Below are 15,614 nucleotides of genomic sequence, written 5' to 3'. Positions count from 1 at the left end.
TTTGTATATTGCAAACTTTCAATAAAATTTTCAACAAAAAAAAAAGGATCATGATACACATGCAGCCGCCGGGGTTTCATAAAGCACAGAGTGACGAAAGCGAGGACGCAGAGTTCTGATCGACATAAATACGGCTTTTCGTTTGAGTTTGAATTTATCATTCGATTTATTCATTGTTAATTTAACAAACCTTGGGAATAAATATGACACTACCTCCTGATGATCTGTTTTGTTTTATAGGGGGAATGATATAATCCATCCCCCTAAACAGCTGAACGTTTTGTAACACCAGAAGAGAGGTTATGCAATGACACGCCCACCAACCGCACACATACATTACGAAATTAAATCTAGTTAACTTTCGATTTTATAAAAGTTTATCTTTTAACGCGGGAACTTTTCTGCGAATAAAGAAATACATTGTCTTTCAATCCAGTTCCACTTTTCCAATAACATTTCCGGCATTGCAGTTAAAAGTGTATATAAATCACTGATTCCTGGTGGTCAAGAGGGACTTCTGGAGCCTTGAATACACACACACATGAAGAACATTTCAATACAAGCAACATAACTAAAATACATTTTATTTACGATGAATTATGGTCTGATAGCTTAACCTCTGCTGATTTTTGTACACTGAGCATGTTTTAAATTATTTTATTTCGTGTTATTAGTTTATTTTTCTTGCAATGATTAACAAATTATTTGCCTCGCAAATTTTTAATTTGTATTTTTTTTTAGTAAATTACTGAAACATGAAATCTTTTTTTAGTTAAAGATACATTTTATTTGAAATAACCTGTCTTTTAAACAGTTGCCTTGGAAACACAAGCGTTGGAAACTGCTCAAACAAATTTAGAAAAAAATGACGCATGTCCAGAATTTTGAGGTGAATGTAGTGAAAGTGCCAGTTCTTCTGGACAGATGTCTCAGGTGGAGCCACAGTGATGTCTGTTAAACTGTTAGCAGCTGCCCGTGTCCGTGAGACATATGGAGTTATCAGAACTGACCAGATAACAATAACCAGCATTGAGAACTCTGGTTTTGCCAGCAGCTGAAAAACTCCCGACAGTGCCAGATAAAACAAACCCTTCTTTTGTGTTAGTCCAAGCCATGTTGCATTCATGGCTCTGCATACCAGTCTGGCTGGACTCATAGAGCCGACTTGTCCATTGTCACGGCTCAGTGGCCAGTGAAGCTTTATTTGTGGATGTAATCAAAAGAGGAATTAACTGAGGCTTAGACCTCTGCCCTGCGATCAGCAGGACTCTAACTGAGGACGCAGCACGTTGGACTCTTCGCTTCGCAGGACGCTTCATGATGGGCATCCTTCTCAGATCATTGAGATCTGAAGTTTTCATCATTTTGATGCCCATTTTACAATTTATTGTTTCATTCAGGGGAGCAGCAGTTTTGTGTTCCTATGCATGACTATTTTATATCTATTCAGTCATCCAGTAATATTTTCATATTCTTGTTCATGGGCGTAGGGGTCCGCTGGAGCCTCTGCAAGCTGTCTTTGCGTGAGAGGCAGAGATACACCCTGGACAGATCGCCAGTCCCTCACAGGACCATGTAGATCACACTCTGTCCAGTGGTCAGTATCATCAATTAGCCTAATGAACTTTCCTGTGATTGTGAGAGGAAGCCCACAGTACATAAAAAACATGGAAAACCTACACAAGCACTTAAAAACTGTACCTGTCAGGTTGTTATGTGTATTATCCATAGTCTGTTGAGCGTGTTGATGCTTTGAGCTACATTTAATTACTGATAATTATCCCACATTGTTCCACACAATTATACTCCCATATTTAGGGGTGGGATCTCATCACCCTACATCTCAGATCTGTGTGTGGCTGCTACTCATCCATTAACACTTATTATGTTCACATGGATGTCAATTTTCCAGCTGTGGACTTTTCCTCTAAAGCAGAAGGAAAACATGTTAAACTGGAGAAGTAGAGCATAGTTTAGTCTCTGAAGTGATCAGTGAATCAATAAACGTGAGAAAACACAACCATGTCACTCCGTTTGGGCCCACCCGGATGTGAAAACGTGTCTGTCAGTGTTTGTTGCTGTGACATCACAGACCCAGATCAGACCAGAGCCGTGCAGCTTGCTAATGTTTATCTCCAGTCGATATCACATCTGGTCACATTTGGTTAAAGTGGGCCAAAAATGTTATACCAATACGGTTTCCTGTCAAGGACCATCCTGCAGGAACAAAAGGGGAAGAAACTGTTTTGTACTTTTTCCCTGTGGTACTCTGGCCCAAATCAGAGCAGACATGTCATTAATCCTTTAGGAAGTGTATCACCTTTTACATAGAGTTAAAGGAGGTGTCTGGGGAGAGGTATACTTCCTCTGATCAGGCTGTGTCTCGGCGATGTGTGGGATGAACAGACGGGTGGATGGATGGATGGATGGATGGATGGATGGATGGATGGATGGATGGATGGATGGATGGATGGATGGATGGATGGATGGATGGATGGATGGATGGATGGATGGATGGATGGATGGATGGATGGATGGATGGATGGATGGATGGATGGATGGATGGAGGAATAGAAGGAGCATAATTCAATGTTGATGGGGCATGAAAAACAACTAAAATTATCTGAAACTTAGGTAAGACTATGGCGGGTATGGAGATGCTAAACCATTACCTGTTCCAGATTTGTGAGTACTACACTTGAGCTCCAGGATAAACCTGTGAAGTAAATTAATTCCAGTGGTCCACTGATGATGACGAGACCACCATCAGACTCTAACAGCAAGCTCATAAAAATGCTTACAACTGTAATTTTCTACAACTCTGAAGACTTTTTCAACGAAGCAGCATCCTACTGACTTAAGGGCTATTGAAACTACAGAAAACCAGCAAAAATTATTAAAGTAGCACTTGTTATTGAATTGTTCAAGTTGCAGCAGTTATTGACAAAGAATACAATTAGCACCGGTTTTAAGTAATTTTTACGTTCTTCGAGGGACCCTGTTATCATGAAAAAGAAATGCTGTGCTTGATACTTGGGGGACTAAAGTGAGGACCTACTCAAATGTACAATAAAAGTAATGTAACACAGCACTTTCACTTTGTTTTTGTGCGTGACGTCTTTGTTGACGTCCCACACCCAGGCCGGTGGAAAATCATGCAGCTGTCCCGTGTTTATTCCCCCCCACCTTCACATCACGCTGCATTCGCTGCACCTCTGAAGTGAGAAGCACAGAGCTGTACAACCACGTCCAGAACAACTCTCACCTGTCGTCAGAATATTCTTGTAAATGATGCCATTTCACGCCGGTGCCACTGATCCCAGGTCTGTGTAAACAAATCCTTATCGGTGTCAACTTTCTTTTTAAAACACAGGTATGGAACAAAGCTCATTGTATTTGTTTTGATGGATACAAATTGTGCATTTTTGTTTCATTTGTCAAAGTGTTTCATGCTTTTTGCACAAACGACAAGCCAAGAAACAATCTCAGTTGTCAGTGTCTGTGTGAAGGTAAGTATGATGTTTAACCTGCCACAAAGTTAGTTTTTCTCCTGAACTGAATAGTGCCTGCATAGAAAACTGAAGTTTAAAATGAAAGCAAGTTTAGAGAGTAGTGGGATAGGAAATGACCTTGAATCTGATGAAGGACGCTCCTAATATTAGTCCGACATCATTGAAGGTGAACTTTGGCTCCGTGGCTTTTTCTTTGCAGCTTTGCTTCAGCTCATTGATATCTGCAGACGTTCATTCATGCACAGCTCTGTTGAGGTCCCGACACTCGAGCTCGGTCGGTTTGAAGTCTGTGTTTGGATAGAGACATCGCGACACCTTCATTCGTTTCATTTTCTCTCATTCTGCCGTAGATTTGTTGATGGGTCTCGGATCATTTTTCCTGTCACATGACGCAGTTCCAGCCAAGCTTCAGCTGTCAGGCGGATGCTCTCACGTCTGACTCTAGGATACTCTGGTGTACAGTAGAGTTCATGGTTGACACAAAGACTCCAAGGCGCCAGGTCCTCCACCGCTGCTGACAGGTGATATGAGGCCTTCGTGCTGAATACACTAAATATGACCCGAGGAACATGTCCACACATCTCCACCGTGGTCTCATCTTCCCACAAGACATTTTCCCACAAGTCTAGTTATCAGACAGTTTCACATCTGACTCTTTAAACACAGCAGTCACGTATGAAGGTACCGTGTCTGACACCTCATTTTCAGATAATAAACAAGCGGTGCTTCTTCAGTCATTCTTTTATCTTTTGGACAACCTGATCGGGTTGAACTTGCTGTGATATCCACTCCTGGGAAGATTGGCAAATGTCTTTAATATTTTCCACTTGTCAATAATCAATAATCACTGTAGAATGATGAAGTCTAAATTGATTGGAGATGACCGTCTAACCCTTCTCAGATTGATGGGCGGACACAATTGTTTTTCTTATATCATTACTGATGTCTTTCCTCCTTAGCATATTATTAACTCACACCAAAATGCTTAAATTCAAATTTGCTGATTGATTGATGATTATGGATTAATATAGTATATCATCAGCTGCTGTGGCAGCAGCAAGGATGTACTTAGTTTATCCCTCTGCTTTATTGTGTCTCAGCTACACTTGATACTGGCTGATTTAGTAATATTCAGACGTGGTTGTTGAGACTCTCAGGTTGAATGTAACACATGTAAACACTGGTTATGTTCTCGATAACATAAAAGATCAGGAGTGAAGGAGGGTGAAGTTTGTTTTTCACACGGCTGTAAGGTAAGGCAGATAAGGCAGGGAGGATGGAGGAAGGAGACCATGAGCGCTTGAAAGGCATGTTCTCCTGACCTCTTGTGGTTGAGTTGGAACAACAGCCTTCAGGTCGCGTGTGTTTGGTTTATTTCTGTTATCAGTTAAAACAACCAAGATTAAAAACAACTAGCTTGAGCTGAACTGTGCCATTTACAGTAGTTATAAAGATCAGAAAGACTCCAGAAATGAGAGCTTGGTGTCCACCCTGCTGATGATCAGTACTTGAACATGAAAATGGATGGATCTGAACATTTAGTGCAATTGAATAGATTAAAAAGTGCTGGTTTTATTTATCAAAAAAACTGATATCATATTCTGCAGACGTGAGCGAGACGAGATCCACTGTGATGAAGTGGGGGTGGATAATCGTGCTCAGCTCTCACTCATGGCGCAGTGTGTGTGTGTGTGTGTGTGTGTGTGTGTGTGTGTGTGTGTGTGTGTGTGTGTGTGTGTGTGTGTGTGTGTGTGTGTGTGTGTGTGTGTGTGTGTGTGTGTGTGTGAAGGAAGGAGACCTTGCCTACAGAGGTTTTGTGTTGGAGTCGAGCTCTGGCTGTATTATTTTCCGCGTTCTGCTCCCGGATGAATTTCTTTCAGAAGTTTCAGGGACACTGCTTCAGCTTCTGAGTCAGAAAACCAGCGTTACCACGGCAACTTGAAGGCCAAAAGCGCAGAGGTAAAAGAACATGGATAGCATTGAGGAGTTTCCTCCATAGCGAATTCATCAATTGGAGGGGATTTGGGTCTTTGAACGCAGCGCGGGGAAGATGTTTGAGGTGAGGGGGCTTCCAGCCAGCGAGGGTTTCTGAGGTTTCAGTTCTGCGTTGGTACTCGACATTCTCAAGAAAAGTTTCACTGATTTTTATTTACTGCATACGAAATGACAAAAATCCACCACACAGCTCAAATGACACAGTTCTGGCGGTTCTGCTGATGGTGTCAATGTGAGGAATACGGTTGGCTAACCGCTAGCTCGTCAAGAGAAATTAAATGGATTGCTGTAAAACAAAGAAACAAGTCATTTATAATGTGACAATGACGCATACGTTCCTAAAGGTGGTTGAGGAGCATCCATCCACCCATCTTGCAGACCTCCCGCTGCCCGCTCGTGCCTCCCAGCTCTTCTAGGACAACGTCAAGGAGTTTCCTCTGTGGGGGATAGAAGCGACAATAAGATTACATTCCTTTCTTTTTTTTTTCTTTTTGCCTGTAGGTCTAAAGGGTCTCCTGTATGTTTGAAGGATTTGTAGTGATGTATCTTGCAGCGGATCTGAAGAACTTCTGACTGAGGACTGTTGCTGAATCACTGTTGAGAAGAAGGGGCTCAGGGTTGTCCATGATTCTTTTATGAAGAATCCTTCTACAATCATCTCCAGAGGGCCCAGAACAGAACCAGCCTTCTTTATCAGTGTGTCCAGTTTCATCAGTCTCTGGTTCTGATGCTGCTCCCCAACAGGTGACTGCAGATGTGACTGAACTCTCCATGACAGGCTTGAAGAAGATATTCGACATCTTGCTACAAACAACTGCAGAGTAATGTGAGTATTTCTGCAGATGACGGGACTCAGACGTGTACTGGGGGTCTGAGGTGAACACAGTGAAGAGGAGTGGTGAGAGTACAGTCCCCTGTGGTGCTCCTGTGCTGCTGAACGCCTGGTCACACACACCAACTGTGGTTTGTCAGCTAGTCAGTGATCCAGGGGATTGTGGAGGCATCCACCTGTGTATAAGAGGACACGAGGACAAGTATTAGCTAAGATTAAAAATTAAACATTACTCTTTTTTCTATAATTTTCTATGTTTTTAAATTACCGGTCTGTGCTTTGCATCTTTATCCTGAAACATCAGGAAAAAAACACACGGGGTAAATTAACTTAACTAGCTTCAGCCTTTGAAAACTTACAACTCAGCTACGAGAGTTCAAGCTGTGTTCATAGCAAAAGAAGAAGAAATCTGAAGAAGGAATCATTATAGCAAGACAGAAGAGGTACTCTCTTTTCTTCAGGACTAACCCACACAGTCCCACGGATAATAGCATGTACAATAGAACTTAATGTGTAAACAAAAAGTATAAAGGTAAAAGAACTTTGGTAAAACAGAGAGAGAGAACTCCACAATGAAAGCAATATAGCAACAGGACGAATATAAGCAGGAAACGACAGAATCAGCAGTCAGCAGTTCGTACAGGTGAGTGATGCATCTTCCACTGACTAAACAATGACAGAGATGCATTTCCAGTGTTTGGACCTAAAAGCACAGCCCACCTTTGATATGAAACCGCTCAGAAGATGACAGTAATCTTTCTACATTCTGTAATTTTTTATTCATATAAACTCTGATAAAAAGGAGTGTGTCAAGTCTTGTTGAAGCTCTAAATATGACCAGGAAGACATTGAACTTACTTCTGAAGGAGAACTTTGTAGCTGGATAAGGAAACGACCTTGCTAGGTGTTTGTGACAAGCCGTGTGCAAATATACATGCACACACTTAAAAAACAAAACAAAAGCAGGTGTACCTTATAAAGCAGGCGGTGAGCGCATGTGTTTGCAGCAGCTGGTGCTGTGATGCATCTCTATCAGGAGACTCTGGGCAAGTCAGGCATGAACATTCGATTGGACTCAGAATTGGAGAATAATTAAATACAAATAAGACTTTGAGCTCTGGAGGATCTTTTTTTTTTCTTCAGGGCAAGAGTCATGTTTTTTCCCAGATGAGGAACTGATCTCTTGACATTCTACCCATTAAATGAAGTGGTTTAGAAATTGCTGCATATATCTGGTGAAAATTGGAAGAAGGATGGAGTGTGGACGCCTGATTTCAGATCCCCCAGGTCCGGGCTACTTCTCGCATGTGTGCGCTCAAATTACAGTCATTAATATTTTGAGCTTCTAAGTGAATGTCTAAAAATGAGTTTGTAGTTGTATATCAATCTGTGTCAAGCTGTGAAATAAATCTTCCTGAGAAATGCACCGTTGTGAATGTGCGTACGGAAATTGTGATTTATTTTGATAAAGAAAAGAAAAAGTTGGGACATTTTTCACACCATGAAGAGCTTTTGTGAACATCTTTTCACACATACAAGCCCATTTTTCCACAACTATGATGTCATTTTGACAGGAGCTGACACTACCCAAGCGTGGTTCCTGTTTCCTTATCTTTGTATACACTACCAATCAAAGGTTGGGACAAACTTTCCCATTCATTTGTATGGGAAATTTTGTCCAAACCTTTGACGGAATATGACATCCCCCCTTCAAATTCTCCAGATGACTTATTTCAGAGGGTGACACTGACTGATTTAGACATACAAAACAATATCTGAAGCAATGCTTCTTCAGGAAAGACTCCAGTTTGTAGAAGTTATGTGCAATCATTTTCAGACCACTCCAGTTAATAGCTGTCCTCATTTGGGAAAACATGATAGTGTCCTAGAAGAAAAGAAATCTGTCCTGCTGACAGCCTTATTTTCCTCTAATCATCCTTCAACTGCCTCCATTATCCCAAATCCCTTGAGAAGTGTGTAAAGCTTTCTTAATAAACATTATTTTCATTCCTGCAACTATTGATTTGGATCAAAGGTCAGTCTCCAACTTGAAAGAGTTCCTTTCTACCAGAACACACAGCTGATTGGTTTTTAAATTGCATGGTCGCTGGAACGTCTGGTATTTAGCCTTAGAAATGAAGAGGATTTAACTTCTCCAGCAGTTTCTGCCCCAATAACTTGGTGACTGGATGTGAATGTTGCATTACGCTGCATAAGCAAACTTCTACAACGGTAAAACAAACTTCATATCTACTAGTTAAATAAAAATAAGTGCTTTCATACAGCAATTGTTGAATATTTAACATGATATTCAACATTCTAGGTATAGATGTCATCAATAATGCCAGATTCAAATAAATACAAATACAAATTAATAACAACAGCCTCCCAGACAGGGGCAGATTTTTGGTTTTCAGCACCTGGTCTGTTGTGTTATCAAATAAATAAATATAAAAATACACAAACAAGCTCAACAAGCATCTTTTGTGCATCTTTTAATTATTCCTGTCTCTAGATGCAGAAACACAGCTGTGGCAGACAGCGTTTCCTCTTATACTTGAATTACACACAGCCAGCCTCATCACCGGGAAGGAGCTGCCAGGAGAGAGGGAGGGAGGGAGAGAGGGAGAGAGGGGGAGAGGGAGGGAGAGAGGGAGAGAGGGGGAGAGGGGGAGGGGGAGAGAGGGAGGGAGAGAGGGAGGGAGAGAGGGGAGGGGTGCCAGGAGACTGGCATTGGAAAGACGTCTCTCATCCCATAGGTTGAAACAAAGGGTGGACATTTTTCCCAGAAAACAGATTTTTGTGGTATGTTGGTATGTTTGTTTGGTATGTTTTCATGTTTTTATGTTTTGCACATTAAACAAGAAAGAAAAGGGGAAGTATTGCTGAAATAGAAGTTGTTGTAGAAGTCATCTAACTTAAAGAATGAATGAATAATTGTATACTTTTCCTTCAAAGATTAATAAAGAGGGAGGGGCACATTTTAATGGGGATGCTTCTATAAGCAAAATTAATGAAAGGGAGGAACGGCGCCTGCAGGAATGGATAGTTACAGCTGATGTATGAGAGAGTAAATGCTCAAAAATAATGATGAACTCAAACTCAACCATCGCAGGGTTTCTCGGACAACCACAACCGGATCCAGAAAACTCTCATTTGTATCTTCATTAATACATGTCATGTTGTGTGTTGACATATGTAACTGGATTCTGTTGTTTTTTTGGTGTCAATTTTGAGCCAGTTTACAACAAAAGTCATCTCAGTGCCCCTTGAAGGGGAAGGTAAAGTCCAGCTCAGTCCAACGAGGATCCAGAAGTTTATGAAACAGTGTTTATCATAACTTGGAGCTGGCCTCAAATACAACGTCTGGGCTTAAAACAAGGACTAAAGAACTGGAGCACGGCCAGGACACTAACAGGACTTCAGAGAACAGAGAAAGCAAGGATCAACCAGCACCTCCTCTGACCCCTCTGTGCAGCTCCGTGGAGCTCCTGAAGTCTGCAGATGACACCACCGTCGCACACGTGGTCGACCGGCAGAGTCGTAAAAGATAGACCGCAGGTTTGAACACTTCTGAGGGGGATCGGTTAGGAGGTACACCTAGGAAACGGGGGACAGGTGGTGAACAGAAGTTGAGTGGAGGTGAATATAGAGAAGCTAAATAATTATGTCTTTTAACTTAAAGGGGACCTATTATGGCATCTAATACCTGTTTTAAACAGGCCTTGAATGTCTTAAAAACAAGCTTTTGATTGTTTTTCCTAAATAGATTAGAAATTCAGCCTCTGAGCCATGTCTTTATCTTCCCATTCTCTAACCTCATTATCTATGAGGGATTCTGAGTGGGCGGGGCTATGATAATGAGGCACTGTGCTGATTGGCTGCCTGAATGACGCGATACACCGCTACGAAAAAATGGCAGAAGGTCCGGCCGGCGGAGTTACACCGTGTCCTAACTGCATGCGATGCGAGCGCGCGTCAGCGACAAAATCAATTCCATTGCTTTATTTTCTATTGGACTGTCCTAACTGGCCGCAGAGACACAGCAGCGTGCCGTTTTGAGCTGAACATTTGTCAGACGCACTGCTTCTATTTTCTTCCTGTTGCTCGCGTTGAAAGCCGATTGAAAGCGCTGTAGGAAACAGTCATGGATGAGGAACGGCTGATCCAGTTAGTTGAAATGATAAGTTATCTCTATGATACCTCCTCATTTCACTACAAAAACCTCAATAAAGTGGCAGCTGCTGGAGGGAGATGGACAGAGAGTGTCTGATGTCACGCAGTGCGACGCGATAGTCGGACGCTCGCATGCAGTTACACGGTTTTATAGTTGTGGGCGTGGTTTGCATTTTGGTTACGTAACGACGGGAGCAGAATCTGAACGGCTCGTAGATCCACATCACACTGGATGGCTCATCCGGGCAGCTGTACAGACACTGCAGAATTTGGTTGCTTTCCTCCTTCTCTGAGTTGACAGGCTGAGGGGAGACCACTTTATATATGTTAAAGCAAGAGAAAACCTGTTTTTCATAATAGGTCCCCTTTAATATTATTGTGCTGAGAAAAGTTTACAACAGTTTATAACAATAATGTACTTAGGCCGCGTTCAGACTGCAAGCAAATATCCGATTTTTAGCCCATCCAGATTGAAACTGGATGACTCTTTTGAAGTCTGAACAGTCCCAAACCGCATGATATCCGATTTTTGCAAACCAGATCGAAACCACCTCCAGGAGGTAGTTTCATATCCGATCCATATCTCATTTGGGCAGATGCGTGTCAGTCTGAATAGCTCCAAACACTCAGATCAGATATGACTGTCCCAGACGCTCCAAACCACCCGCCCATTTCCAGTTGTGGAGCTACTCATCCTTTCACAGAGAGCATGTACAATCTCTGATGTCACGTCAAAAACTATTATTTGTAGTTTGAGTGTTGCAAATTCACATTACAAATCATGTTTTAATAGCAGAAAAAAAGACCGCATTTCCACGTACGGTGCGGGTCGCCGCGTACGCTACGCCGTAGGCTCTGCGTCGGTGTAACGCGGAACCATAAATCAGCCTTCAGTCGCGCTGTGAGCCTGAACATGCAGCCCGTCAGCCCCTCTCCTCCTAGGAGGAGAGGTTATGGAGCGGGGCTGCCAGTTATTAATTGCTGGTTCGTTTTGTTAACTATGAGCTTTGTTGGTTGGTTTGTTAGTTTGCTGGTGGTTTTGTTCTGAACACCTTTCTCTGTTTCTCATTTTGCTGGGACGCCGGGTCCCTCCGCCGAGACACAACTTTTGCGGTATGCGTTCATTGTTATGTCTAAAAATGATGCGCAGTGCCGACCCAATCAGAAACGGTACAGATATTTTGAGATTTTTTATATATATAAAAGAAATACATGACTTCACACAATACACGCGCTGGGTGACGCCTCCGCTCCGACGTCGTTGCTATGGCAACCCGTCAGATCAGTCAGTGATGTGGCCCAGTCTGAACAGAGCCAGATCCGATATGGACACTTGCTAAAAACAGTGTGGACAGTCAGCCCTGAAAATCGGATATGAGAAGGAATCAGATATATATCTGATTTGCCTGCAGTCTGAACGCGGCCTTTGAGCTCAGAACCCAGCGGGGCTGTTTTCATGATAGTTATGATAATATTAATTTATTAATATTAATATAATAGTTTTATTTATAGAGCATTTTGCTGAATACTCAAAGGCATTTAACAAAGGTAAAACAATAAAACAAAAAAAAACAGTAAGCTATATACATATATAAATCAACCTGCTTCCTCACTTTGTGACTGTTTACATTGTGTTTGTTTCTTGTTCTCTCCTATTTAAGGCAGCAAAATTAAAGTGAATTGAATTGTTGGAGTGTAAGTTATGATAAACATGAGGAGAGAATCTCTTGGATAGCAGCTGTGGGTACTGACATCTCTGGAGAGCCTCATGCATGCACTGGCTTGTTGTGTCCGTCGCCTGGCAACAACTGTAATAATGATGTCCCATGCAGCATGGGCAGGTAACGCGTGAACTCTACCTTCGGACAGCACAGATGGAAATGTCTGGATATCTGGAGAGCAGCGGCGTTCCTTCACAGTCTCAGGTCCAGGGTTGCATCATCTGGGGTTGACTGTAGCACTCCTGCTCCACTTCTGTTGGTCTGTCTGAAGACGTTTGTCCACCTGCGTCATCCAAAATCTGTCAAGAGATGTCGAGGATTTTGCTCCGCAGCCACATCTCCAAAAACACAGTTCTCTTGTTGTCTCCTGTAAGTGCCACAAGCTCATCCATCCACCTCAAAGCAAGCTCACACTCCATGTGATGAATGGGGATGAAAAATGGTTAAAACATCTTCTTTTTTGCTCTTCATTTCAACAATCTTGGCCTCTTCAACTCATAATAATAATACTCTAATAATTACCTCGTCCTTGGAGTTCAATCTGCTGCTGCCACATGTACCACATTCATCAAGATGAGGTCAAATATTGATAAGTCTAAAAGCATAAAACATGTTAGGTAGCAAACCCTTCACTTATTTTGTTAGAAAACAAAATACACAGATTTCATTGTATTCCTGTGCACAAACAAACAGTTTTTTCAATGCTGAGAAAGCTTCCTTTTGGAGTTTCTTTTCCAAACATTGTATTTAAAAATGGTTGTTTATGACTGTGGAGGAAGGACCAAGGGCGACATTTAACTAAGCATTTTCATTTTGTTTCTAACATGTCTCCAAAGAAATGTTTTTGTTTTGTTTGTTTGTTTGTTTGTTTGTTTCTTGGTTTGTTTGTGAGGGAAAGTTGTATTTGACTTTCAGAAACCTTCACAAAGGACTGTAGAATAGAAAAGAAGCAGTAAGAAAAGTGTCTGTGTTGTCCTGGCAACCAGTGATATAGAGCAACTATTATGAATACAGAGAGCGTAGTGGCCAAGTTTCAGGCCTTTATGATCCATCTCATGCTAGCTTTAACATAAAAAACAACAAAAAGCAACCAGTGTAACTGATAACCGACTATGGAGTCAACGGAGGTTGGCAACAGGATCAGTAACTTCTTTGTTTCTTGTCTTCAGATGTTTTACCTCACCTCCCACATGCACACAAACACATATATGGATGCTGAGAGACTGAGGGACAACATAAACCCTAATGTGTAATCTTTATTGTTGCAATTTGTCACAGTGCGATAAAGGTACATAAAAAAGGAAATGCACACCTTCAATTTTAAGATTTTATATATAAAGACTGTAAAAATGTATCTCATTGCCTTGAAACAATCAACCGTGTTCTTATAATAGCAGTACAAATCACTTGTTCTGTCTTTAAAATGTCAGCCCAGCCGTGATAACAAAATATAAACCTTTTATTGGAGATCCTTCCCCAAACACACAGAACAGGATTCAAGGTGTCCACAAGTAAAGTTCCCATCATGTTGGGATGGTTGCACGACCGCGTTTCAGTCAAGCTTTGAGAAATATCGCATCACATTTGACTCTGAGCACTTTGGTGAAAAGTCAAAAGAAGCCCAGCTCATCATCCCTCCACCGCCATGCTCAACAGCTGACGGGGGGTTTCACGAACGCAGTGACACTCTGGCATTCTGACCAAAAGACTCCTCTTTGGTCTCATCTTTTCAAGGGAAATTAATCCAGAAGTTTTGTGGTTTATTCAGATAAGAACATGCGAACCAAAGCCATGCTGTCAGGTTCTTTCTGGAGAGAAGAGTCTCGCTCCTGGCAGCCCCTCCAAACAAGCCATGCTGTATTGGGTTTTGTTCTCAGAGCAAGGCATGATCTGACTTTGGGATGGACTTATTGAGGTGTCTCCCTCTGGGAAGGATGGCAAGTGTCTCCTGTGTTCTCCCCTTGAGAACAATCGTCGTCGCTGTACTTTTGCCTCACAGAACGGTTCTGGTTCGAATCTCAGCTGAGGCTTTCCTGTGTGGAGTGTGCATGTTGTCCGTGTGAATGCAAGGGTTTTTCCGCAGGTACTCTGAATGTGTGGTGATTCTAAATTGCCCGTGGGAGTGGGTGGTTGTTTTTGCCCGTTTTTATAGAGGTGCACACACTTGCTAATGATCAACTTTATCCATCAGTAATGCCTGACTCTTACTTGTCCTCTTAATTAATGAGGTTGCAGTTGCTTTAAAAGCCTTATAAGTTTCCAATTTCCAAATTTAAGGTATAAAGGTGTTTAATGTATAAACATTTCTAAGCTATTTAGTGGAATCCTCACTACTGTGGAGGACACTGGTGACGGGTACATTAGCAAGAGCGTCTTCCCCACGTTGCCGAGGGCTTATGACGTTGACATTAGGTGGGGGTGACACTCGTACGTCAGCAGGAGGGAAGGCTTGTGGCTCAGAATCATTCAGGGACTTCTGGGGATCTTTCTTAGATTCAGGGCTCAGAAAAAAAAGCCATATGTTGCTGAGGAGGAAATGGCAAAATGCTTTTAGGTTCCTTGCAGGAAGTCTCAACAACATGCTGGGATGCAACCACACAAAGGAAATGTGGGAAGTCAAGCAGGTGACTTTCCGATGAATCATTCATTAGTGAGTACCAGAACAGTGGAAAGTCTGTGTAGTTTTTCCCCTTAAACATGTAGCAAAGCAAACAGATGAGACGCCCAGCTTCAAACCAGTGAAACGCTGCAACTGCGTGCAAAATGCACATTTAAAAAACACAGTGATTCTAACATTAATTTATTCAACTTTTTATTTGCCTTTGTGGACAATATGAACCTAAACGTTCTTGTATTTTCATTCAATATCTTCATTTAATTTGTTAACATGCATCAATTCCTGCATTTCAGGCCAACAACACGTTCCAAACAAAACTGAGATGACAGCATTTTAACCTCCGTAGCGCTGCTGTCCCCTCTGGTAACAGCTAAAAGGTGTCTCTAACCGTCCTACCTGCAAACACATCGGAAATCGTGTAACATACAGGCAGAGCCGTCTGGGAGATTTGCGAGGCCCTGTGCGAAATGGCTTGGGGGGGCCCTCGCGCGTGAGCGTAGCGAGCGCGTGCAAAATTTTGGGGTTTTTTGGGTCGGATCGGGTGTCTATATGCGCAATTTTAACTCTCCAATTAGCAAAATACTGGATACCTTCCCCTGCCTCATCATCATTTTACTTGCCTCGACGCGGGGCCCCACGGCTGCTTGAGACCCGGTCGGATTGGTGATTTTTCTAACAAATTTATCAAACGAGCCTTTCAGAGAGGCATTAAACTCTTCCATTTTCTTTAGTTTTTTTCTTTTTTCATCCCCTGATGGAAA

Source organism: Cololabis saira, chromosome 12, assembly GCF_033807715.1.
Source record: "Cololabis saira isolate AMF1-May2022 chromosome 12, fColSai1.1, whole genome shotgun sequence".
In the NCBI taxonomy this organism is placed as follows: Eukaryota; Metazoa; Chordata; class Actinopteri; order Beloniformes; family Belonidae; genus Cololabis; species Cololabis saira.
This window is presented reverse-complemented; position numbering follows the sequence as displayed.